This window comes from Onychomys torridus, chromosome 14 (genome assembly GCF_903995425.1).
Source record: "Onychomys torridus chromosome 14, mOncTor1.1, whole genome shotgun sequence".
Classification (NCBI taxonomy): domain Eukaryota; kingdom Metazoa; phylum Chordata; class Mammalia; order Rodentia; family Cricetidae; genus Onychomys; species Onychomys torridus.
The window spans coordinates 44,196,865-44,223,281 of record NC_050456.1 but is presented as its reverse complement, the minus strand read 5'-3'; the positions used below and the strand labels follow the sequence as shown (position 1 = coordinate 44,223,281).

The 26,417-nt window shown below is 44.0% G+C and overlaps 1 protein-coding gene across 1 annotated transcript in view; it reads left to right on the top strand.

Annotated features, from left to right (window-relative positions):
* The first annotated feature begins 304 nt into the window (after positions 1-304).
* The window catches only part of Wdr89 (WD repeat domain 89), a 43,144-nt gene continuing 17,031 nt past the window's right edge, over positions 305-26,417 (top strand). Inside the window, exon 1 of the mRNA XM_036206234.1 lies at positions 305-356. The gene's annotated coding sequence lies outside the window, so the exon portion shown is untranslated. The remainder of the gene's footprint in view (positions 357-26,417) is intronic.

The window sequence follows — 26,417 nt, the reverse complement described above, 5'->3', positions numbered from 1 at the left end:
CACCTCCGCACGAAAAGGCGGAACCCACGTTGTTCTCATCGTTTATTGGCCACACATCCAGGAAGATGGGTGGCAGGGACTTCCGTAAACCTGACCTAGGGGGCGGTGTTGTATGGCGCGTTTCCCCGGCGGGGAGTCACGCATGCGCAGGCTTCCTGCCCTCGTCCAATCGGAAAGTAGCAAGCGAAGCCGCTCTGCTCCTGTTGCTTTGGCGCCCGCCTCCTGGCTGGCTCTGGACCAATCCGCTTCAGCTTCCTCTATGCTTTTACCCAATCAGAGGCGGAGGGCGGAGATCCGGCCGGCCGTGGGCAGAGCGTGGTTTTTCCTCCAGCTCCAGTGTGGGGTTTGCTGCCGAGGTACCTTCTGCTGGGCCGGGCTGGGTGACAATCCCGGAGGGGCAGCTCTCTCTCGAGCGGCGGCCGTCGTCGTGCGGGATGCGCGTGGAAAGCTCTGGGTGGGGGAACGCGGAGGGGAGCGCGCAGGGGAGCGGGAGGACGGAGCACGTGCGCGCACGGGAGGCCGGGTGGGTTAAGGTGGCCCACGCCACCTGAACGCTTGCTCACACTGCGTCAGTTTTCGGTGAAGGGTGGGTAGCCCCTGCTCGCGCATGTCTGCCCTTCCTCGCACTCATTCCACACCCACTTCCTCCTGGCTTTGGCCAGAAAGCAGACTTTTTCACTTAGGACACGATGCCAAGTAATACACTGTATGCTGGGATGCCCGCTGCTATGCCAAGTGACTTCTGTGTGTCGTGTCTTCTAGTCCACACAGCTCTACAGGGCTAGGTGCTGGCCTGGTGTGGTGGTGCACACCAGTGATCCCATCACTGAATGGGAGGCAAGAGGATCTCCGCGCTGCAGGCCAGCCAAGGCTTCCTACTAATCCACAGCAAAAAACACCCAATAGGTAGATGCTGTCAGCGCCCTCATCTTCGTTTAAAAAAAAAAAAAAGAATTCTAGATATCAACTGTCTCTACTAGGTTTACTCTTAATAACTTAAGCTGAGGAAATTCAGCTCCCATGAATATAAAATTTAAGGATGGTACAACTAACAAAACACTGCTGTTTTCTTTCCTAACTTGAAATTATTTAAAAAGCCAAAACAGTGTACCTGGAAACCAGTTAATTGATTATTGCTATTCACATAAGATGAACTGGTAGGAAGGTATCGGGCTAAGGTTCTGGTTCCTAACCTAACATGTGTGAACCCCAGCTTCTTCAATTGCACGATTAAAATCAATACCAAATTGCTTCTTAGTGTTGTGATAATCCAATGGGGGGAAAATGGACTTAAAGTATACATTATTGGTATCACCTATACCGGTTTCTGCTTGTTTAATGCGTGTGCACAGGTTAGAACTGTAACAACATGCAACCTAGGAACAGTGTAAGTGTGAGATACCTGTGTGGACCACTTACTGGCCTATCGGGTTCAGGACAGTATTACCTAGAGAACAAACTGAGAAGTGTCTGGTTTGTACTTTTACCTTAAATTTTTATATAACACAAGGCAAAAATAAGTCTGCCCACATTACTTTCTGAGTTTTCTTTTTTACTTCTCATCAGTGCAGTTTTGGAGTTCTGTCTTTGTTCAGTCTAAGTCATGTCTATGTTTTCTGTGACATCTTTTTTCTTTGAGACAGGGTTTCTCTGTGTAGTTTTGGTGCCTGTTCTGAATCTTGCTCTGTAGACCAGGCTGGCCTTGAACTCACAGAGATCCGCCTGCCTCTACTTCCCGAGTGCTGGGAGTAAAGGCATGCTGCACTGACCCCGGCTGGTGTAGGGTGGGTTTTTTTTTTTTTTTTTTTTTTTTTTTTTTATGTATACAGTGTTCTGTCTGCATGTTTGCCTGCATGCCAGAAGAGGGCACCAGGTCTCATTACAGATGGTTGTGAGCCACCATGTGATTGACTGGGAATTGAATTCAGGACCTCTGCAAGAACAGCCAGTGCTCTTAACCTCTAAGCCATCTCTCTAGCCCCCTTGGTGTAGTTTTTTTGAGACAGAGTTTCTCAGTGTAGCTGTGGCAGTCCTGGAACTTGCTTTGTAAAACCAGGCAGAGAACTTGATGTTCTCTCAAATGCTGGAATTATAGGCTTTTACCATCAACCCAAGCTGCAACTTCTATTTATTACAAATGGAACTGAAGACATTGCTTTTGTTGTTGTTGTTTGAGACAGGGTCTTAAGCTGTGTAGTTTTGGCTGGCCTGAAACATTGTAGACCAGGCTAGCCCAAACTCAGAGTTCCACCTATCTCTACCTCCCGAGTTCTGAGATAGCCAGTGTCATCACATGAAGCTTAAGACATTGTTTTTTGGTTTTTTTTTTTGTTTTTTTTGCTTTCCCACTCTAATGCTAAAGAAAATTTAAAAAATAATAAACAAGATACAAATCCTATATTTTAAGTAGTCTCTTAAACAAAAACAAAGGGAAAAAATCCCCGGGGTCTCATGGTACTCAATCTAGCCTAGAGCTCACTATGTAGTTGAGGATGACTTTGAATTTAGGATCCTCCTAACTCTGGAGTGTTGGGATTGCAGGTGTATACCCCAATAACCATATTACACGGTCCTGCAGATTGAACCCAGGGCTTTGTGCATTGCTAAGCACACTGTACCAACTGAGGCACATCCTCAGCTCAGGTGATTCCTATGTAGTTACTGGCCTGATAACAAAAAAAATGAGTATGTGTATTTCTGAAATGGGACCATTTCATGCTAGTTAGGTTAATACCTTAGAGTGAATGATATACAAGTCACTGCTAAAGCTTGCTTTTTTAAAGATATTTTATTACATTTATGGGGTGGTGGTGGGAGGGTGGTGGAGAGCATGACACTGCAGCCGTGGAAGCTAGAGAACAACTTGTGAATCGGCTCTCTACTTCTGCTATGTACGTCCAGGGGACCAAATTTTGGTCTTTAGATGAGTAATTTCACTGGCCCTCTTGTTTTTGAGACATTCTCACACTATACCTCAGGCTGTCCTGAATTCACTGTTTATCTTAGGCTGGCCTCAAATTTAATCCTCCTTCCTCATAAGCCTCCATAGCTGATTACTGCTAAGCTTTTGAAAAGGCCTATTAGTTTCATAGAGCTGCTATAACAAATAACACAAACTTAGTGACTTCAGACAGCAACTGGGTGGTGGTGGCACACACTTTTAATCCCAGCATTCAGGAGGCAGAGGCAAGCAGATCTCTGTAAGTTCAAAGCCAGCCTGGTCTACACAGTGAGTTCCAGGACAGCCGAGACTACACAGAGAAACCCGGTCTCAAAAAAAACAAACAAAAAAAGACAGTCACAAAGGACTGGAGAGATGGCTCAGTGATTAAGAATGCTTTCTGCATTGGGTATGGTGGTGCATTCCTTTAATCCCAGCACTCTGGAAGCAGAGGCACAGGTAGAGGCCAGCCTCATCTTACGTAGTGAGTTCCAGGACAGCCAAAGCTACAAAGAAAGACCCTGTCTCAAAACAAACAAACAAAAAACTTCCTTCTCTTGTAGAGGACCCAGGTTTGGTTCCCAGCACCCACATTGGGTAGTTACAAGATCTTTCATTTCAGCTCCAGAAAATCTGAAGCTGTTTCTGGCCTCTTCAGGCACTAGCAGCACACTGGCCTACATAGACATGTGTGCATAGGTCAAAATAAGCAGCACAAATGTATTATCTTTCAGTTTGGTTTAAACTTGTTTACTGATGTAATGTCAAGGTATCAGAAGCCTCTTGGATGTCTCAGAGGAAGATATGTTTTTCTAGCCTTTTCCAGCTTCTAGTGACTGTCTATATCTGTTAACCTGTGGCTCTTTATCCTTTTAGAGATGATTTCACAATATAGCCCCTGCTGGCCTTGAATGCGTGGAAACCTTCCTGCATTACGCTTCCAGGTGTGGGATTACATGTATGGGCTTTCCTGCTAGGCTCAGTTTTAGCTCCTTCTTCTGACAGTCATCTCTGGTGGCTGTTTCCATCATCATCTCCCTCTGTAACCCAGTCTCCACCCACTCCTTCTTCTGAGGAAACGTGTGATATGTACAGCCTTCCCAGATAGCCAGAAATTAATTCAGTCCATCTCAAGATGCTTACTTAGATATGCGAAGCCTTTTTGTCACAATGAGGAATGCTGGTGGGTTCTAGGAGGGAGGTAGGATTTCAGTTTCTTTGGGAGCCGTTAGTGAGCCCTCCACAAAGGCTCTGATGGGTGAAGCTCTGACGGAACTGAACATGCAGTGGGGACTTTAAGAGAAAAGGTTTGTCAGGTAACTGCTGAGTTAGACTTCCAAACAGCTGTGAGGGAACTGAACGTCTCTTCAACAGCAGAGGTAACTGAATAATCCTCTGCCATAAAACTAGAATTAATCATTTAGAAAAGTGTCATTGGATTCCAACCTACCATAAGAATTCATGGGGCTGGAGAGATGGCTTAGCAGTTAAGAGCACTGGCTGCTCTTGGAGAGGACCCAGGTTCAACTCCCAGCAACATGGCAGCTCATACCTGACTATGACTCCAGTTCCAGGGGATCCGACACCTTCACACAGATACACATGCAGGCAAAACAACTATGCACATAAAATAAAAATAAATAATTTTAAAAGGGAATGAATGTGACTTGCATTCAGTTCATGATGACTCTGATTGATGCCATTTTGAATTATTTATTTATGAGATAACATTACTGTAGTTGAGAAAGCTGCAATTCATTCCATGGCTTCTTTCCCAATTTACTGTGGTCATAGTTTTGTATATATCCCCTGCATTAAGTAGCATGATCTTAGGTGATGGGAATTTATGATAAGGAAACCAGCCACTCAGCCAACCAGATTTGGGAGGGGAGATTCTGAGGGTAGGAGGAAAACTGGAAGCTCCAGAGTTCAAGGCCTGGTATCAGCTACACAGTGAGTTTGAGGGCAGCCTGAGCATGTGAGATCCTATGTCAAAACAACAACAAAACCCAACCACTTCAAAGCTCTGGGTCCTAATTGCTCCTAACAATATACAGCAGGCTTTGTGGAGAACTGGACTGATGGAGTTGTCTCTGGTCTCAGCAAAAAACACAGCCGCCCTGATGACCAGTTTTCCCCTATCTTCACAGAAAGATGCTGTCTCTTGCTAGAATTCATTTTTGAGAGACATGTGGGTTTGCTTTGCTAAGTACTAGCACAGATACACTGGAATATGTGTATGAAAAGCCAGCTCCAGAGAGGCATTCATTACATAAAAACTTCACAAAGATTTGTGTTTGTTTGCTTTGATTAGGAGGGAAAGGACCAGGAGGAGCACACGAGAGAAGTTTCTTATGGGTCAGACCTGGAAGTGGCCTCATTTTCCTTCGAGTTCCATTGGCTAGAAGTCTTGGGCTTAGCTACATATAACTTACCAGGTTGTTTGCCTAGCTGTTGATCACTTGTGCTAGCAGTCAGCTAAGACAAAGGCTCATCTAACAAAAAAAACAAACAAACAAAAGCCGGGCGGTGGTGGCGCATGCCTTTAATCCCAGCACTTGGGAGGCAGAGCCAGGCGGATCTCTGAGTTTCAGGCCTGCCTGGTCTACAGAGGGAGATCCAGAAAAGGCGCAAAGCTACACAGAGAAACCCTGTCTCGAAAAAAACAAAAAAGACAAAGGCTCATCTAGCCAGCTACTTAGAACTTGCCCTCAAAGAGTCCCCAGTTTCCTGATCCTTTAAATTCTCTACTGTGCTGGGCACAGTGGTGCTTGCCTTTAATGCCAGCCGAGTAGGTAGTTCTGTGAGCACAAGGCCAACCTGATCTAGGTTAGCCAGAACTCCATAGGCCCTGTCTCAAAAACAAAACCAAAATGGATAAATTCTCCATTGGTATTTAGATGTCTTTAGACAACACTATTGTGCGGAGCGCCACCCACACCCGAAAGGCTGATGTTAGACCTATGCTACTGTTAGATCCACAGCCAAAAGCTGCTCTCCTTTGCTCTGATGAACTCTGGGGCTTACAGTCAGAAACTGCCATACACATTTTTCTGTTTCCTGGCTGAGTAGTGTATGAAATGAAGACATGACCTCTTCAAGGTAGTAGCCTATACACGTCCAGTAGACTGAACCAGGCCTGGGGAGGGGGAGCAGGGATGTGAGAGAGGGAGAGAATAGAGGGCAAAGAGAAACAAAAGCAGAGGGCCAAGAAGGCAAAGGGGAAGGAGAAAGCGTGGCCAAAATGCAGGGTTATATAGGAATCAGAAGCTGGGGTAAGGGGAGCAAAGTTGGGGTTTAGGTGAGAGGAGCCTGGAAGCGAGCATGCACTTTGGTATGCCATATACCACAGTTAGCCCTTTGTCCCGGGTTTCTTTTGGACCTAATCAGAGTCTCTTCAATGTTTCTCATTAACTTAATTCAATGTTATTAACTGTTAATGTGACATAATAAACAGCTAGAAGAGAGAATGTTTTACCATTGAGTTGTATCCTTAACTCCCTCCTATTAAACTTTTTTTTTGGACAGGGTCTCATGCAGGCATGCCTCATCAAGGCTGGCTGGATTGTGATTGTGTACCTGTCCCTTGTCTCCCCCCCACCTCCCCAAGATCTTCCTGCCTCTGCCTCTCAAGTGATGGAACTAAAGTGTAGGCTACCACTGCCCAGTCCTTTTCTCTTGTTTTGTTTTGTTTTTTTGAAACAGAATTTCTCAGTCCATGTAGCCCTAGCTGTCCTGGAACTCATTCTGTAGACCATGCCTGCCTTAAACTCAGAGATCCACCTACCTCCGCCTCCTAATTGCTAGGATTAAAGGCGTGCACCACCACTGCCCCAGCTTCTCTTTTCTTTTTTCTTTCTTTTTTCTTTTTTTTTTTTTTTTTAATTTTTTTGAGACAGGGTTTCTCTGTGTAGTTTTGGTGCATGTCTCGGATCTTGGTCTGTAGCCCAGGCTGGCCTCAAACTCACAGAGATCCACCCGGCTCTGCCTCCTGAGTGCTGGGATTAAAGGCATTGGCCACCACCGCCCGTCTGCTTCTCTTTTCTTTCTCTGACTTTAAACCCACTTCCTAGCCAAGGATGACCTGCTGGGTTTACAGGCATCCATCACCACACCAGGTTTTCCGTGGTGTTGGTAATGGACCTAAGGCTTTGTACATGCCAGGCCTGCACTCTACAAACAGCTATACCCTCAAGCTCCTATTTTCTCTCTCCTTGAAACATGGTCTTACTTTGTAGCCCAGGTTAGCCTTGAACTCACTCTCCTTCTGCCTCAGCCTCTAGAATGTTGGAATCACAGACATGAGGTGAAGGGAGGGAGTAGTGGGATCATAGGGCAGGAAGGCTCTGCTGAGCGGGTCCGTGCTCCTCCAGGAGCCTTTCCTTTTTCCTCTCTGGCTAGAACACTGCAATCATCCTTGGTCTAGGATAGTTACGAACCTTGTATTCCTTCAAGTTACATGTCGGCAGTTGACATGCTTCCTGTTAAATGATATACAGAATTGAAGAATAAGGGAGGGCTACTTCATATTCTGGATGTTTTCCGAAAGTCACTCTGGGTGTTCCATCTTTCTATAAGTTTGAAAAAGTTAATGAATAGTTAACATTTAATTTTTCCAGTTTTCAGGATTTAAAATGTTAGGCAAGGGGAAGGAGGGAAAAGACACTTGTCTTCAAGGACTATTAAGTGTAAGTGGGCACATATTGAAATAAATAATGGCTATACTCTTTATTTGGTTATTCATTTGTTTGACAAACCTTCTGTAGTCCAGGTTGCCTTCTAACTTGTTAGCTTCTGCCTCAGCTCTCTCTCTCTTTTTCACACACACACACACACACACACACACACACACACACACACAGAGTCACAACCATGCATGCTCTTGCTTTCTTGATTGCTCTCTCTGGCTGCTGAAGATTGAATCAAGGGTCTTATGCACACTAGATGATCCCACTCCCACCTCACTGCATCCCCAGCCCTACTGTTTGTCCTCTTAGATGTGTTGGTGATAGAATACAGGGCCTCACACATGCTTGAGTAAGCGATTTTCCACAGAGCCACATCTCCAGCTCCTTGCTGTCTGGCTGGATGTGGTGGTGCATAGTCTCAGGACTCCAGAGGCCAAGGCAAGCTGATCTGTGTGTTCAAGGCCAGCCTGGTCTTCACGGTGAGTTCCAGGACAGCCAAGGCAGAACACAGAATTTTCCCGAAACTGCTCGGGTGATTCCTGTATCTTCACTGTCTCGCCACCGTAGTCTGTTTATTTTTAACTGCTCTGTTTATGATTCTGTTTCCCCAGCTGTGAAATTGAATAGCAATAAGCACCTCTTAGGATGTTGTGAATATTTGAAGGGCTTAAACCTGTGCTTGACAAACACTGTTAATTGAATAAAATTCCTCCCCCTGGACTTTATTTGATGTTATTAATTACTAAAGTGATAAAAGATATATGGCTGGTCTATTTATTTATTTTTACATTTTATTTTGTGTGTTGGGACAACTTGAGGGGGTTAGTTTACTTCTACCGTATGAGTTCTAGGGATCAAAGGTTACCAGGCCAGGTGTCAAGCACTTTTACCTACTGAACTGTTTCTCTGGCCCGCTAATTTTAATTATATCTCAAAATGGATGATGTGTTTACTTGTTTTGTTTTTTGAGATGGGGTCTTTCTTCATAGCCCTGGCTGTCCTGGAACTTTCTATGTGGACCTGGTTGGCCTTGAACTCAGAGGTCTGCTTGGTTCTGTGTAAGCATCGCAGCTTGGATGGAAAGGTATCCTGGCAGTCAGGAGCCAAGAAATACCACAAAGTCATTGCAGGTGTAGCAGCTTACATCTCTTCTCCAGGGAAAGGTTCCCTAATGCCAGTGTACCAACTCTGTTCTGATAGGGCGAAGTTGTTACTGCTCTGCTCCTCTAGGGGAAAGCTCTCCTAATGGAAGGGATACAGTTGAAAAGTGTTACAGTTCTGCTTCAGCTCTGCTGAAAGTTGTTACAGCTGAGCTTGGCTCCATGGAAAATAAATACCACATGGCACAAACAAACCCCACTCATGAGATTTATCAGGAAGGAGGAATCAGGAGGGTGGCTGCTTCTAGGGTGAGAAGCAGCAGCAAAGTGAACTGAGCTTTTATAGGGGGGGCGGGCAGGGCAGTGCTTTCCAAGGTGCCTTGGCATTGGTGGATTTTTGCAACCTGATTCTGGGGCAAGATCAGGGATTGGTGGCATTTCCTGCTCTGGGATTGGTGGCATTTGAAGCCCTGGTCCTGGACAAGTGTGCTATCTTGTTCAGCTTCCCCTTACCTTTTAAGTTTTACTTTACTTAGTTATATGTAATACCCAGATGTGGTAGTGCACACCTGTAATCCAAGAACTTGAGTGAAAGTTTGAGACAGCCCATATGATTCTGTCTCAAATGACAAAATAACCAAAAGAAAAAGTAAAAGTAATGTGATTAAATCTCTACCAATCCACAGAAATAGCTTAATGATTATAGGAATTTATTGGGGTGAGGCGTGGTTAACTCATGATACAGGACACTCACAATACAGGAAATAGAGATTATAGCAGAATCCCAGAAAGGTGAGGCACACAAAAGGACTGGTAAATAACGTAAGTGGGATTAAAAAACCATAGTCCAGGGAAGATCTGAGATTTGCTGATAGTCACCTTCCCTCAAAAGTAAGCCAGGGTTGGTCCCATACAGATGTTTTCCCACAAAGCCAGCTCCTGTTATCTGTGATACTGCTGACCCAGCTGGTATGGAAGGCTCTGGTTGGTGCCTCCATTTCCTACTGTGTTGGCTTATTTTTGTGAGCACATACTAATTATACTTACTGGCTTTCATCATGACATTGTCGTGAACGTAGCCATGCTGTATTTAACTTCCCCCATTGCCTTCTGTTTTCCCACTCCTGTGGACTCCCTTCCTCACACCTAGCCCCACCCCCATTTTTCAAGACCCTGTGAAGCCGAATGAGTTCAGTGAATTGCTGGCATGAGCCTGGGTGAGGGATTATTTATAGGGGCATGAGTCCCTGTTGAGTAAATGTCTCTTCCTCACCCATGTTGTTACTTCTTGGCTGCTGTCAATCTTTTTATCTTGGTTCTGATTCTCTTAGAACCCTTCTTCTTCTCCTTGGACCCTTAGTCCTGTATTATTCAGACTTAAGCTTGTTAGCATGCATAACGTCAATCTGTTTTCAAGTAAGGAAGAAAGAAAACAAATGTTGAAGCTAATTTTTTTTCACATTTTTTTCCCTACCTGTGATGCTTCTAGTCTTAATGTAGCACTGAATTATTTTTGAAGGTATTCTAAACTTTCTCTTTAAGATTATAAAGTATGTTTGAGTCTTAATTAAGAACTAAGAAAGGAATTTGAGACTAACACCGTCCTCTGAGCCATTCTCAAATAATGCAACTTATGAGTCATTGGGCAATTTTTATCTTAAATGATTAATGTGTAGGTTTGTATTTTCCATAAAAATATAATGTTATAAAGTACTGCATTCTGGAAATTTAAAATCATCCAATCCTTTGTGTGAAGTAAGAGTAGCATTTTGAATACTTGCTGAGTTTCTCAAAGTAGCTAGAGAGTACATTAGTGTTTATTGAATGCTCTCTGCAGATAGAGAACTGTGTAATATTGAAATCTGACCAATTCCTTGGCTTCTTCAGTTCTGTCTTCCTGGAGTGTGCTGGTCAGTTTATGTCAACTTGACACAAGCTAGAGTCATCAGAGAGGAAGGAGCCTCAACTGAGAAAATGCCTCCATAAGATCAGGCTGTAAGCAAGCCTATAGGGCATTTTCTTAATCAGTGATTGATGTGGGAGGGTCCAGCACCTTGTGGGGTCTGGACTGTATAAGAAAGCAGGCTGAGCAAGTCGTGAGGAGCAAGCCAGTAAGCAGCACTCCTCCGTGGCTTCTGCATCAACTGCTAGGTTCCTGCCCTGTTTGAGTTGCTGTCCTGACTTCCTTTGCTGATGAACAGTGATACAGAAGTGTAAGCTGAATAAGCCCTTTGCTCTCTAAGTTTCTTTGGTCATGGTGTTTCACCACAGCAATAGTAAACCAAACTAAGACATGGAGTTTTTTGAGAATGAAGGAGGCTGGCATGAACTGAGAGTCTCAAAGCTGTGATTATGGATGGTTCATCAGTGTTACTTTTTAATTTATTTCTTATGTAGACCTGCTATACACACACACACACACACACACACACACACACACACACACACACACACACACACACACACACACACACACACACACGGAGTTGATTGCTTCTTCTGAGGCTTTGGGGTAGTTTTGTGAGCCCTCCTGTTTAACCTGCCATTGTTACATATATGAGAGGAAGTCTTACTTTGTCTCCGTGTTCTCCTCTACTGAGTACATTTTGTGTCTGTATTTGCCTACTCTCACAGGAAGCAGGGTTGCAAGCCTCAGACTGATAGAATGATTGACATACACCTGTGGACCCTGTATTTAGGAGGCAGAGGCAGGAGGATTATTGTGAGTTCAAGACGTGGCAGGAACACATAGTGTGTGCCAGACTAACCAGGGCTACATAGTGAGACCTTGTCTCATAAACATGCAAAATGTTTTCTATCCTTATAAAGTTTATACTGTTTAGTAGGCAGAAGCAGTGTAAAATAACACATCAATTTACATAGCATATGATTATTGCTGCATGAATATCACAATATATTGATATTTAGAGGAAGTTGAAATTCATTTTGTACTGGATTAATAAGAATTTTATGTAATCAATAGAAGTTGAAGTCAATCGTGAGGTATAGATAGGAACTAGGTGACAAAAAGGATGTGGGCTTTTTTTAAAAAAATTGGTTTTTTGAGACAAGGTTTCTCCATGTAACAATCCTGGCTGTCCTGGAACTTGCTTTGTAGACCAGGCTGGCCTCAAATTTACAGGGCTCTGACTGCCTCTGCCTCCCAAGTGCTGGGATTAAAGGTGTGCGCCACCACTGACTGGCCAGTATGTGGGATTCTTAGGGAGAGTAGCAATCCTTTTTGTAATACTGTTTTTAGTAAAATATTTTACTCACTAACACGTTTTACCCACTAGAATGTTGATGGCTATAAAGTACAGTCATTTTTAAGTTCAGACTTTCATTTAATACCTGTAGTTCATACAGAAACAAGAGAATTATTATGATGTTTATCATTATTAAAAATTTTGTTAGTCATATATGATGACACATGCCTTTAATCTTAACACTTAGGTGGCAGAGGCAGTTGGATATCTGTGGATTCAAGGTCAGACTAGTTACATAGTGAGTTTGAGTTGGCCAGGACTTCAAATTGAGACTTTGTCTCAAAAAAAATTGTTTTTCTTTTTGTTTTATGTATTTAAGAAATAACTATGTTTGGCTGTGGTGGTTCATGCCTGTTATTCTCAGCATTCAAGAAATGGAGGCAGGAGGATTGCTAGGAATTCCAAGTCAGCCTTCACACTGTGTGAGACCTTTCCTGTGAAGATGTAAACAAATATTTATTCAGTCCAAATAGGGCACAACAACAGATCAAATTAATGATCCTACCAAAGTCCAGCTTGGTGAGGCAGTGCCTTTTAGGGGGCTACTTACAGGAGTTTGAGTGAGTGGTTACTTATAGAAACAGACATACAACTGAGAAGCAGCTTGCATCATTGCAAAGCCTACCCAGCCTGGGTGCTGACTAATGAAATCTATCTAATGCTATCATGGAGCTCTCTTCACCATATGGAAGCAGTTTGTGAAGCAGAGTCTCTTCTCTTCAGCAGTCTTTATTGCTTATATAACCCTGGGGAGGGATGGGCCTAGTGAATCTTCTAAGTTTCAGGGATTTCCTGAGACTTGTGAGTTGGGTATTTCCTGAGTCTTAAGGAGTTTCATTCATGACTTCCATGCCAGCCTGGCTATAATGTCTTAAAACTCACCCCCTTCCAAAATAAAGAGAAAGAAAGGTTTGTGAACTATACATATGTTTATTTTCTAGTCAGTGCCATGCTGAATTTCAGCACTTTTCTTTTCTCTTTTTCTTTTTCTGGAGCTGAGGACCAAACCCGGGGCCATGCGCTTGCTAGGCAAGCTCTCTACCACTGAGCTAAATCCCCAACCCCAATTTCAGCACTTTTCATGGCAGAAAATTAGTTTCTAAGAACAAAACTATTTCAGAATTTCTCCATACTAACAAGGTGAAGCTGGAGAATCGAGTTCAAGGCCAGACTAGGCTACATGAAATCCTGTCTCAAAAAAAAAAGTGTGTGTGTGTGTGTGTGTGTGTGTGTGTGTGTGTGTGTATCTCCAGTGTGAAGTAAGAATTCCTTATCTTGTATTTGTAATCTTGCCATCTTTGTCCAGGACCCATCGAGGTGCTAAATTACGTGTTTCCCGGCCTCTGTGCTGCGAGCAAGGTTGCTGCAGGGCAGTGATAGGAAGAAAGGCCGAGAATGGAAAGTTAAATACTGAAGCAGACACCAAGGGAAGTTCTCACAGTAGGGCTCACTACCTAGTTTATTCTCATCTTTTCCTTCATCAGCGGTGATTGGATTGTGAGTCTAGATAAGTAAGACTTGAAGCTAATAGAAACAAGTCATAGGAAAGCCCACTTTGGATGCATTTGAAAGTTTGGCAGTGTGAACAAGAAGGTGCAGGGGTTTGAGCAGACTCTAGAGTAAAGGGATTGGAACTTGAAGAGAGATCTGAGTTGAGGTGAAAGTCTAGACACTCACGTGCTGGAAATAATTTATCTTGTCCAGGGAGAGAGAAACGTCTCAGAAAAATTCAGTTCCATTTCAGTCGTAAGAGTTGGCTTCAGAAACACCTGTTACTGTGAAAATGCTGTTTGGAGACTAGAGTTCTGTCCTGAGTAAGCCTGCATTCTCTACTGTAGGACCTGGAGACTAGAGTTCTGTCCTGAGTAAGCCTGCATTCTCTCTACTGTGGGACCTGGAGACTAGAGCTCCGTCCTAAGTAAGCCTGCATTCTCTGCTGTAGGACCTGGAGACTAGAGCTCCGTCCTGAGTAAGCCTGCATTCTCTACTGTGGGACCTGGAGACTAGAGTTCTGTCCTGAGTAAGCCTGCATTCTCTACTGTAGGATCTGGAGACTAGAGTTCCTGAGTAAGCCTGCATTCTCTACTGTGGGACCTGGAGACTAGAGTTCCGTCCTGAGTAAGCCTGCATTCTCTACTGTGGGATCTGGAGACTAGAGTTCTGTCCTGAGTAAGCCTGCATTCTCTACTGTAGGATCTGGAGACTAGAGTTCCTGAGTAAGCCTGCATTCTCTACTGTGGGACCTGGAGACTAGAGTTCCGTCCTGAGTAAGCCTGCATTCTCTACTGTGGGATCTGGAGACTAGAGTTCTGTCCTGAGTAAGCCTGCATTCTCTACTGTAGGATCTGGAGACTAGAGTTCCTGAGTAAGCCTGCATTCTCTACTGTAGGACCTGGAGACTAGAGTTCTGTCCTGAGTAAGCCTGCATTCTCTACTGTGGGACCTGGAGACTAGAGTTCTGTCCTGAGTAAGCCTGCATTCTCTACTGTGGGACCTGGAGACTAGAGTTCTGTCCTGAGTAAGCCTGCATTCTCTACTGTGGGATCTGGAGACTAGAGTTCTGTCCTGAGTAAGCCTGCATTCTCTACTGTGGGATCTGGAGACTAGAGTTCTGTCCTGAGTAAGCCTGCATTCTCTACTGTGGGACCTGGAGACTAGAGTTCTGTCCTGAGTAAGCCTGCATTCTCTACTGTGGGACCTGGAGACTAGAGTTCTGTCCTGAGTAAGCCTGCATTCTCTACTGTAGGACCTGGAGACTAGAGTTCTGTCCTGAGTAAGCCTGCATTCTCTGCTGTGGGACCTGGAGACTAGAGTTCTGTCCTGAGTAAGCCTGCATTCTCTGCTGTGGGATCTGGAGACTAGAGTTCTGTCCTGAGTAAGCCTGCATTCTCTCTACTGTGGGACCTGGAGACTAGAGTTCCTGAGTAAGCCTGCATTCTCTACTGTAGGACCTGGAGACTAGAGTTCCTGAGTAAGCCTGCATTCTCTACTGTGGGATCTGGAGACTAGAGTTCTGTCCTGAGTAAGCCTGCATTCTCTACTGTGGGATCTGGAGACTAGAGTTCTGTCCTGAGTAAGCCTGCATTCTCTACTGTGGGATCTGGAGACTAGAGTTCTGTCCTGAGTAAGCCTGCATTCTCTACTGTGGGATCTGGAGACTAGAGTTCTGTCCTGAGTAAGCCTGCATTCTCTACTGTGGGATCTGGAGACTAGAGTTCTGTCCTGAGTAAGCCTGCATTCTCTACTGTGGGATCTGGAGACTAGAGTTCTGTCCTGAGTAAGCCTGCATTCTCTACTGTAGGATCTGGAGACTAGAGTTCCTGAGTAAGCCTGCATTCTCTGCTGTGGGATCCACTGCTAGATGGCAGTGGTAACCAGCGCCGCGGGCTAGGAAGGCAGGTTTTGAAGTGATGGGGCCAGTAGGAGGCAGTGAAGTAGCAATCAGCAGGGCATTGTCCTCACTCATTTTTATCCTTCCCATCAGACGTGTAAACTAAGTAAAGTGTTCTTTCTCTTAATAACGGGTGTTTACAGGGCGATTCACGAATTACATCTCTGTTGCTTCTCTGTTAAGCTCTTTTATTGTGTTCAGAAGAGAGGACATGTGTTTAGAATTTACAAGATTCTGATCTTAGGATATTGAACAAATGTTTAATGCCTTATTGCATACATATTAGAAAAGACTAAATATATTTAAAGTTTACCAATTTTTAAAAAATATTTGTTATTATTATAATATATTTACTTTTTATTTATTTATATTGAGAGAACTTTTCTCTGTGTAGCCCTGGCTGTCCTAAAACTCGCTCTGTAGACCAGGGTGGCCTCAAACTTACAGATCCACCTGCCTCTGCCTCACGAGTGCTGGGATTAAAGGCATGTACCAACACCGCCCAGCTTATTTTTATTATTTTTAATTACATGTGGGTGTGTGTTCACATGAGTGTAGATGCCCAAGGAAGCCAGAGGCATCTGATTCCCTGGATCTGAAGTTACAGACATTAGTGAGCCGTGTTGTTTGGGTTCTGGGAATCAGACTCGGGTTCTCCAGAAGAGCAGCAAGAGCTCTTAACCACTGAGCCATCCTTCCAGCCCCACCACTTACCATTTTGATTTACATTTCAACATACTCTTAGGATATTCTCCTAGCTTGGAGTGCTAAACTGTGAGCCTATCTATAAGTGCAAAAGAAGGCATCACTAGCCGTCACTTTGTAAAGGTCTTAGATTCTGCCTGGTCTGAAGGACTGTGTTTACTGTGCCTACTTATCTTGTGCAAGCCTTAGATTTGATCATCCCCAGTGTCCAGAAGCCTGGTCTGGCCTCATCTTAGTCTCTGGTTAACAGTGGACATTTATCATCAGCATCCACACATTATACCATCTTTCTGCTTGGGCACTTAGGATAACATTTTAGAGTAACTGAATGCACCTGGAAAGTATCTAATTATGTTTATGCTGACTAGTTTTATATCAACTTAAACTAGAGTCATCTAAGAAGAAGGAACCCTTAATTGAGAAATGTTTCCACCAGATTGGCCTGTGGTGCATTTCCTTCATTGATGATTGACATGGAAGGGTGGACAGATCATGTGGTCAGAGGGCATCAGATCCCCTGAGACTGGAGTTACAGCAGGTTTTGAGTCACCGTGTGGTTCCTGGAAATTGAACCCGGGTCCTCTGGAAGAGTAGCCAGTGCTCTCAACTGCTGAGCCATCTCCCCAGCAACTTTGTACAAATCTTGTTTTATGTGTGTGCATGCATGCTGCATGTGTTAAAGTGCACTGTTTGTGTGCAGTGCCTGCAGGGGCCCCAGAAAAGGGCCTCGGACCCCCTGGAAGTGGAGTTACTGACAGATGTGAGCCACTGTGTGGTGCAGGGAAGTGAACCCAGGTCTTCTGTAAGAAAAGGAAGTGCTCTTAGCCATTTCTCCAGCCCTTATACTTTGTCATGGTACTGTGCATGTATGTACCTGTATCTTTTTTCTTAGATATGTTTTCTGGTTTATAAGTGTGGGAATTTAGAATTTGATTCTGTAATGTTCTTCCTTGAGACTGTTTCCAATAATGTATTTATTCAACAGTTTTGGGTGTTAGATAAAAATAAAGATGATACTTATTTCTTGTAATCAATTAAAATTTTTTCTTTCATGTACAGTTTCTTTTTTTTTTTAAGATTTATTTATTTATTTATTATGTACAGAAGAGGGCGCCAGATCTCATTACAGATGGTTGTGAGCCACCATGTGGTTGCTGGGAATTGAACTCAGGATCTTTGGAAGAGCAGTCAGCGCTTTTAACCTCTGAGCCATCTCTCCAGCCCCCAGTTTCATTTCTTATTATTCAGCGGGGCCTTGTGTGCCATTGCACACTGGGAGGTCAGAGGAAACATGGAGCCCGTTCCCTCCCACCTTTGTGTGGACCCCTGAGATGGAGCTTAGGGTGCTGGGCTTATGTGGCTAGGGTCTTTCTTCTCTGAGCCATCTTATGGCCCCCACCCCAACCCCTGCCTTTGAGATAGGTTCTCAGTTAGGCTAGGTTGCCCTTGCACTTACTATGGAGCTGACACAGACCTTAAACTTCTTTTTCCTTTTCTCTTCTTTCACTGAAAGTAGATTTTGTTTTCTCACACAATACATCCTAATTACCGGCTTATCTCCCTCCCCTTCTCCCAGTTCCTTCCCACCTCTCCTCCCATCTGTGTCCACAATGTGTGTGTCTCATTAGCAGACAAACGGGCTTCTAAGGGACAAAAATAAAAACTAATACATTGGAACTGGGCAAAATAAACAGAAGGAAAAGAACCCAAGAGAAGGCACAAGAAACAGAGATTGGGCTATCGACAGATTTTTCTTTGGGCTGCCAGCTCACAAAAAAATGACATGTAGACTTATTAATTATGAAAACTCAGCCTTAGCTTAGGCTTGTTCCTAACTGGTTCTTTTTTTTTTTTTTGGTTTTGGTTTTACTAGACAGGGTTTCTCTGTGTAGCTTTGCGCCTTTCCTGGAACTCGCTCTGTAGACCAGGCTGGCCTCCAACTCACAGAGATCCACCTACCTCTGCCTCCCGAGTGCTGGGGTTAAAGGCGTGCGCTACCACCGCCTGGCCCTAACTGGTTCTTATAACTTAAATTAAACTTTTTTTTTTTTTTTGCTTTATTTTTCAAGATTTTTATTTTTATTTTTATGTGCATTGGTGTTTTGCATGTATGTCTGTGTGAGGGTGCCAGACCCTCTAGAACTGGAGTTACAGACAGCTGTGAGCTGCCATGTAGGGGCTGGGAATTGAACCCAGGACCTCTGGAAGAGCAGCCAGTGCTCTTGACCACTGATCCATCTCCCTAGCCCCATAAATTAACCCATATTTTTTAATCTACTTTTTTTTTTATATGGCTTGGCTACCTTTACTCTGTACTGCTGGTCCTGCTTCCTCAAAGTCTAATTGGCAACTCCACCTTCTTCCTAGCATCTCTCCCTGCCTAGAAGTCCCGCCTATCTCTCTTGACTAACTATTGGCTGTTCAGCTTTTTATTACACCAGTCACAAAAATACATCTTCACAGTGTACAAATATCCCATAACTCCAGCTTGGGTTCAATTCCCAGCATCCACATGGCAGCCAACAACTGTCTGTGACTCCAAGATCTGATACCCTCACACAGACATACATGCAGGCAGAACACCAATGTACATGAAATAAAAATAAATAAATTATAAAAAAGATAATAATAATAAAAAAAGAAACAGACACACGCTCAGGGGTCCCAGAAAAACACCAAACCGGAATATATATGCAAAGGACATGATACAGATCCATGCAGGCATGCTGCTCCAGTCTCTGAGTTCATATGCGCGTAGATCATGATGATTTAGAAGGCTTTGTGTTTTCTTGGCGTCATCCATCCCCTCTGGCTTTTACACTTTTCTGTGTCTTCCTTGGGGTTCCCTGAGCTCTGAAGGGAGGGGATTTGATGGAGACATCTCCTTTTAGGGATGAGTGTTCCAAGGTCTCGTTCTCTGTGTAATGTCTAGCCGCGTCTCTGTATTTGCTCCCATCTGCCACAGGAGGAAGTTCAATGATGGTGGCTGAGCAAGGCACTGAGGATATAGGAGGTCATTAGGAATCATTTTATTGCTACTTTTTTTTTTTTAAAGACCAGTAATATTTGCTTTTACCCTAGGTGCCTAGACTGTCTAGTCTCAGGTTTTTGGTCATCCAAACGGTTCCATCTTGTGGAGTGGGCCTTAAGTCAAATCAGGTGTGATGGCTATTCTTGTCAACTTGTATATCTGTAATGAACTACAATCCAGATATGGAGAACATACCTGTGAGAGATTTTCTGCTTGGTTTGGAGTGGGTGAACTCACTTCTGGTCCAGACCTCTGAGGTAGGAAGATACACCTTTGACCTGGGCCACACCTTCTGCTGGAAGTCTATATGAGGACATGGAAGAAGGAAGCTCTGGCTCTCCGCCTGCTTGCCCTCACCTTGTCAGCACATCCATTTCTTCACTGGCATTGGAGCCTACTTCTTCTGGTCTCCAGCATATACAGAAGACCAGCTGAGACACCCAGCCTCATGGGGCTGACCAACTACTAGATTCTTGGACTTCCTGTTCACAGCTAGTCATTGTGGGATTAGCTGGACTGGTGCCTGTAAGTCATTTCAATAAATTACACACACATACACACACACACACACACACACACACACACACACACACACACTCCATTCTATAAGTTTTGTGACTCTAGAGAACCCTGACTAATACATCAGGTATTTGTTGGTTACTCCTACAAGCTTTGTAGCTTTGTGCCACCATTACCAGTAGCCTATCTTGCAGGCAGGGCACCATTGTCAATCCAAGGTTTTGTGACTGGCTTGGTGTTTACGTTTCACTTTAGGTAGCATACAGAATACCTTCCAGTATCAAAGATGCTGGAACATAGGAATCTTCGCTTTGTAGACACCAGCTCGATGTCTCCATGTTCAGTGAGTTGTATAGGTGTTGTCTTTAGTGTGGGGCCTGCTGTCAGTTTGTGCAGAAACAACCTAGAGTCTTGGCAACAGCCAAGTTGTTTGGACAACAACTCAATTAGATGTAACCCAATCCCAAGGATAGAAGTTTTATTTGGTGACAAGAGATATCCAGGTGGGGCCCTGTCTCCCCCATTTTTTTTTTGCGATTTCATTTAAATCACCTTCATATATGTATGTCTTTTAGGAAACTTCTGTTGTATTAGATTTTCATAATGTCCTTCATATAGCCCTTAATTTTAGCTGTCTCTCCCCATATTCCCCACAACTTGTCCTCTGGTTTCAGCCCCCACACTCCCATCCAATCATAACTAACTATTCTGTTTCCCCATAGTCCCTTACTCTATACCTAACTTCTGTGATTCAATGGATTGTAGCTTGGTTATCATTGATTTAACAGCTAATATCCACATATAAACGGATACATACCATAGTTCTCTGTCTGGGTCTGGATTACCTCACTCAAGATGATTTTTTTTTCTAGTTCCATCCAGTTACCTGTGAATTTCATGATTTCATCTCCCACCCCCTCACAGCCCCCCAGACAGGATTTCTGTGTGTAGCTTTGCGCCTTTCCTGGAACTCGCTTTGGAGACCAGGCTGGCCTTGAACTCACAGAGATCCGCCTGCCTCTGCCTCCCGAGTGCTGGGATCAAAGGCGTGCGCCACCACCGCCTGGCTGATTTCATTCTTTTTAAAGGCTGAGTAATACTCCATTGTGTAAATGTACCACATTTTCTTCATCCATTCTTCTGTTGAGGGACATGTAGGTCCCAATTTCTGGCTATTATGTATAGAGCAGCAATGAAAATGGCTGAGCAAGTGTCTCTGTGGTAGGGTGAAGCATCCTTTGGGTATATGCCCAAGAGTGGTGTAGCTGAATCTTGAGTTGGATCGATTCCCATCTTCCTGAGGAACCGCCATACTGATTTCCATAGTGGCTGTACAAGTTTGTGCTCCCACCAGCAATGGATGAGATTTCCCTTTACTCCACATCCTCTCCAGCATGAACTGTCACTTTTTTTAAATTGATGTTAGCTATTCTGATGGGTGTAAGATGAAATTTCAAAGTAGTTCTGATTTGCATTTCTCTGATGGTTAAGCATGGTGATCATTTTTTTAAAAGTGTTTCTCAGCCATTTGAGTTCCTCTTTTGAGAACTGTCTGTTTAGATCTGTAGCCCATTTTTTTAATCGAGTTATTTGTTTTCTTGATAACTAGTTTTTTAAGTTCTTTATGTATTTTGGATATTAGCCATCTATTGGGTATGTAGTTGGTAAAAATCTTGTAGGCTGCTGCTTTATACAAATGATGGTGTCCTTTGCCATGCAGAAACTTAGCGAGCTTCTCTGTTTTCATGAGGTCCTGTGTATTGATTGTTGATCTTAGTGCCTGTGCTGATGGTGTTCTGCTCAGAGTCTTCTGGTGCCACTAAGTTCCAGGATATTCCCCACTTTTCCTTTTATCAGGTTTGGTGTATCTGGTTTTATGTTGAGGTCTTTGATCCATTTGAAATTGAGTTTGTGCAAGATAAAGATAATAAGTATGGATATATTTGGATTCTTCTTTTTTCTTTTTTTGAGACAGGGTTTCTCTGTGTAATAGCCCTGGTTGTCCTTTTTTTTTTTTTTTTTTTTTTAGCTGAGGACCAAACCCAGGGCCTTGCACTTGCTAGGCAAGCACTCTACCACTGAGCTAAATACCCAACCCAGCCCTGGTTGTCTTGGAACTAGCTCTGTAGACCAGGCTGGCCTTGAACTCACAGAGATTCTCTTGCCTGTGCCTCCCCAGTCCTGGGATTAAAGGAGTGCGCCACCACTGCCCAACTGGGTTCTTCTATTTGCAGAACCATTTGTTGAAGATGCTATCTTTTTTCTGGCTTCTTTGTCAGGAATCAGGTGTCTATGTGGATTTATATCTGGGTCTTCAGTTTGATTCTCTTGATCAACATGCCTGTTTTTGTGCCAGTTTTCAAAAACAAAAACAAGGTTTCTCCATGGCTTTGGAGCCTGTCCTGGAACTCGCTCTGTAGACCAGGCTGGCCTCCTGTCTCTGCCTCCCAAGTGCTGGGATCAAAGGCGTGCGCCACCACCGCCCAGTGGTAAAATGTGTTTTTAGGTATGGTGATTTGAATTAAAATGGCCCCCATAGACTCATAGGGAGTGGCATTATTGGAGGTGTAGCCTTGTTGGAGGAAGTGTGTCACAGGGGGGCTTTGAGGTTTCAGAAGCTCAAACTAGGCCCAGTGTCATTTTCTCTTTCTGCCGCCTGCTGATCTAGATGTAAAACTCTCAGCTGCTTCTCGAGCACCACATCTGCCTGCATGCCATCATGCTTCCTGCTGTGACAATAATGTACTAAAACTCTGATCCTGTAAACCAGCTTCAATTAAATGTTTTCTTTTATAAGAGTTGCTATGGGTGGTGGTGGCACACACCTTTAATCCCAGCACTCGGGAGGCAGAGGCAGGTGGATCTCTGTGAGTTCCAGCCTGGTCTACAGCTCAAGTTCCAGGAAAGGCGCAAAGCTACACAGAGAAAGAGAAACCCTGTCTTGGGGGGAAAAAGTTGCTGTGGTCATGGCATCTATTCACAGGAATAAAACCCTACCTAACTAAGACAGTAGGTACTTAGGCACTTACACTTGTGTAGTTGGGAGTTTTCTTGTGTCCACCAGCCCTGCAGACTTGCAGCTGCTAATAAAATAATCACTCAGTGGCTTATATTAATTACAAACGCTACAGTCAGTGGCTTAAGTTTCTTGTTAGCTAGCTCTGTCATCTCAAAGTAACCTATTTCTATTAATCTGTGTTTTGCCACATGGCTGTGGCATTAACCGTCTGCTGGCATGTTGCTCCTTGGGCAGTGGGCTGGCCTTTCATTAGACTCAGCCTTTCTCTTTCCTATCTCTCTCCTTGGATTTCCCGCCTGCCTCTAAGCTGCCTTGCCATAGGCCAAAGCAGCTTATTTATTAACCAGTGAGAACAACATATATTCACAGCGCACAGAAAGAGATCTTCCAGCACACTCGGGAATAGGAATGAGCTGAGGTGGAGGTACTAAGGAAGTCCATGGGAAAGAGGAAATCAGGGTGCTTTACTAATCCCCTGAGAATGGGGGCAGTGAGTGAGGAGAGTCCTTAGCAGGTGGTGGTCCTTACAGAGCTGGTGATGAGACTGGGGGATTCAACTTGGAGGAATGGAGGGAGAGGTGAAGATCTGCTTATTTGGCTGGATTGGCTGATGTTGAACTTCTGAGGGCTAGGATTATAGGCATCCTACACAATGCTCTGTTTTATGCTGTGGTATAGATCAAAACTAGGACATGTGGTCTACCCCTTTCTTTTTCTGTTCTTCCTTCCTTCTTTTCTTCCTTCCTTCCTTCCTTCCTTCCTTCCTTCCCTCCCTCCCTCTCTCTCTCTCTCTCTCTCTCTCTCTCTCTCTCTTTCTTTCTTCTTTCTTTCTCATATAGCACTGCTGGCCTCAGACTTGATGTATAACCAAGGCTGGTGTCACGGTTTGAATGAGAATGGTCCCCTATGGGCTCATATATTTTAATGCTTGGTTCCCAGTTGGTGGAACTGGTTTGGGAAGGACTAGGAGGTGTGGCCTTGTTGGAGAGGTGTGTCACTGGGGTGAGCCTTGAGGTTTCAGAAGTCCATGCCATTGCCAGCTAGCTTTCTTTCTGCCTAGTACATGTGGATCTAGCTCGTAGCTACTGCTCTAGTGCCATGCCTTCCCTCCTGCTCCCCACCATGAATAATGGACTCACCTGTTGCAAGAATAAATTGTCCTATAATAAAAACCTGAAGCCAGATACTGGGGTAAATGCTGAAATAGTAGAGAAACAAAGGAACAAGCCACTAGAGAAACTTCTCACCACTACCAAATCTTCAGGCCAAATGGAGGGCAAGAGCCTATCTCCATGAATCCTCTAACTGAAAGCCTCCGAGTCCTCAGCTGAAGAGCTCTAGTTCCTGTCTCCTCACACCTTATAGACCTTTCTCTGCCCTGCCATTCCACTTCCTTCCTAGTGCTGGGATTAATGGCCTGTGTGCTTCCCAAATACTGGTAGCAAAGGCATGAGATCTCAAGTGCTGGAATTAAAGGCGTGTGACTTCTAAGTAAAGGTGTGTGCCACCACTGGGACTACCTGGCCTCTATGTTTAATCTAGTGGCTGGCTCTGTCCTCTGATCCTCAGGCAAACTTTATTTGATATGTAATATCAAATAATATATCAGTAATATATCATCACACTCCCCCTCTGAAACTGTAAGCCTCCCGCCCCCATAAACTCTTTCTTTCTCCTAAGAATTGTGTTGCTCATGGTGTCTTATTACAGCAATATAACAACTAGGATAGTTACCCTTGAACTCCGATCCTCCTGCCTCTATGCCAAATGCTGGGATTAGAGGACTGAGCCATCACATAAGACTCCGTTTCTCTTTAAAAGTAAATTCTGGACACAGTGTGTAGAATAGCAGAGTATTTACCCTGGGGAATGAACACCTTTAAATACTCTTGTCAGTTTGTGAAGTCTAGTCAGGTGTGGGCTCTTTGTTACTATAGTTACCTTAGTCTACTGTAGACTTTAGATTCCTTGGGCTTCGGGCTGTTTCATCTTGTATGCCGCACGGCCACAGTTTTTCTCATTGGCCATGCCCATTCTCAGTTCCAACAGGTACTGCCTGCCTTAGCCAAGTAGGCTTCACTATGTGCTCTTCCTTCGGTGATACAGGCCTTGTTCTTTCCTCATGGAGACCTGTGGAACATGGAATCATTCTTCTTTGGGATTTCTTTGGGGTGGTGAAGTTTTTTTTTCTTTTTTCCTATGAAATATCTTTATTTTCACATTTAACAGTTAATTATTTGACTAAAAATTTCTAAGGGGTTGCAGAGATGGCTCAGTGGTTTAGAGCTTATGTTCTTCTTCCAGGGGACTTCATTTCATAGCACCCACATCAGGTGGATCACATCTTTCTGTAATTCCAACTTCAGGGCGCCCAACTCCCTTGTCTGACCTCTGTGGGCATATGCACTCAAGTGTGGATACCCACTCATGGGCACATACACCGAAACTTTTTTTTTGTGGTGATATTGTGTTCCTCAAAATATTGTGCACCCCTAATAACTTATCTGGGATCAGAGAACAGAACAGAAAATACCCTCTTTAATCCTATCCCTTGGGAGGCAGAGATCCATCCAGATCTCTGTGAGTTCAAGGCCACACTGGAAACAGCCAGGCATGGTGACTCACGCCTTTAATCCCAGGAAGTGAGGGCAGGAAGCAGAAAGGTATATAAAGCATGAAAACCAGGAACTAGAGCTGGTTAAGCGTTTAGGCTTTCGAGCAGCAGTTCAGTTGAGATCTATTTGGATGAGGACTCAGAGGCTTCCAGTCAGAGGAAACAGGATCAGCTGAGGAGTTGGCAAGGTGAGGAAGCTGTGGCTTGTTCTGCTTCTCTGATCTTCCAGCGGTCACCCCAGTACCTGGCCCCAGGTTTGTTTTTATTAGTAAGACCTTCTAAGATTCATGCTACAGCATTTGCTTAATTTTAAAAGCATCTTTTCAGAATTAGGAGTAGTAAACATGTAGTACTTCTGTTCTAAATTAAGACAGCTTTTGACTGGGTAGCTTGGTTTCTCTTTGTTTGGTTACTCAGCTGGTTGTTCTGGAAACGAAAGCAGTTCATTGGAAGAAGCTGGGCATTTGTCAACTTCCTGTTAAGGGCAACTTTCACAGGGAAGAATTACTTGAGAAACTGGACATCTTGGGATGTTATTGGGAAATTTTTAAAAATGTAGATTTATTTTATTTTGTGCATATGAGTGTTTTGCCTGCTTGCATTTATGTGTATCATGTGAATGCCTGGATTTTGCAGAAGTGAGAAAGCATGGGATCCTCGAAAGCTAGAGTTACAGATGATTTTTTGAACCACTGCTGGCACTGGGAACCGAACCCAGGTCCTCTGCAGGAGTGACAAGTGGTCATTAACCTCTGACATCTCTCCTGCCCCATTGTGTCTGTTTCTTATTTCTTTTCTTTTTGGCTTTTTGAAACAGGGTTTCTCTGTGTAGCTCTGCCTGTCCTGGAGCTCACTACATAGACCATGCTGGCAGAATTCAGAGATCCGCCTGCCTCTGCCTCTTGAGTGTTGGGATTAAAGGCATGTGTGCCACCATGCCTGCTTGTGTTTGTTTCTTTTAAAGGTTATTCTAATGTTATAGCTGTAACCCAAAAGATAATCTTGCATTGTATGAGAAAGTGTTTGCTATTTTCCCAGTTTCTTTTTTTTTCTCTTGGATGGGAAAAATCCTGTACCTTAAAAACTGTGATTTTGGGTTGAGGATTTAGCTCAGTGGTAGAGTGCTTGCCTAGCAAGCACAAG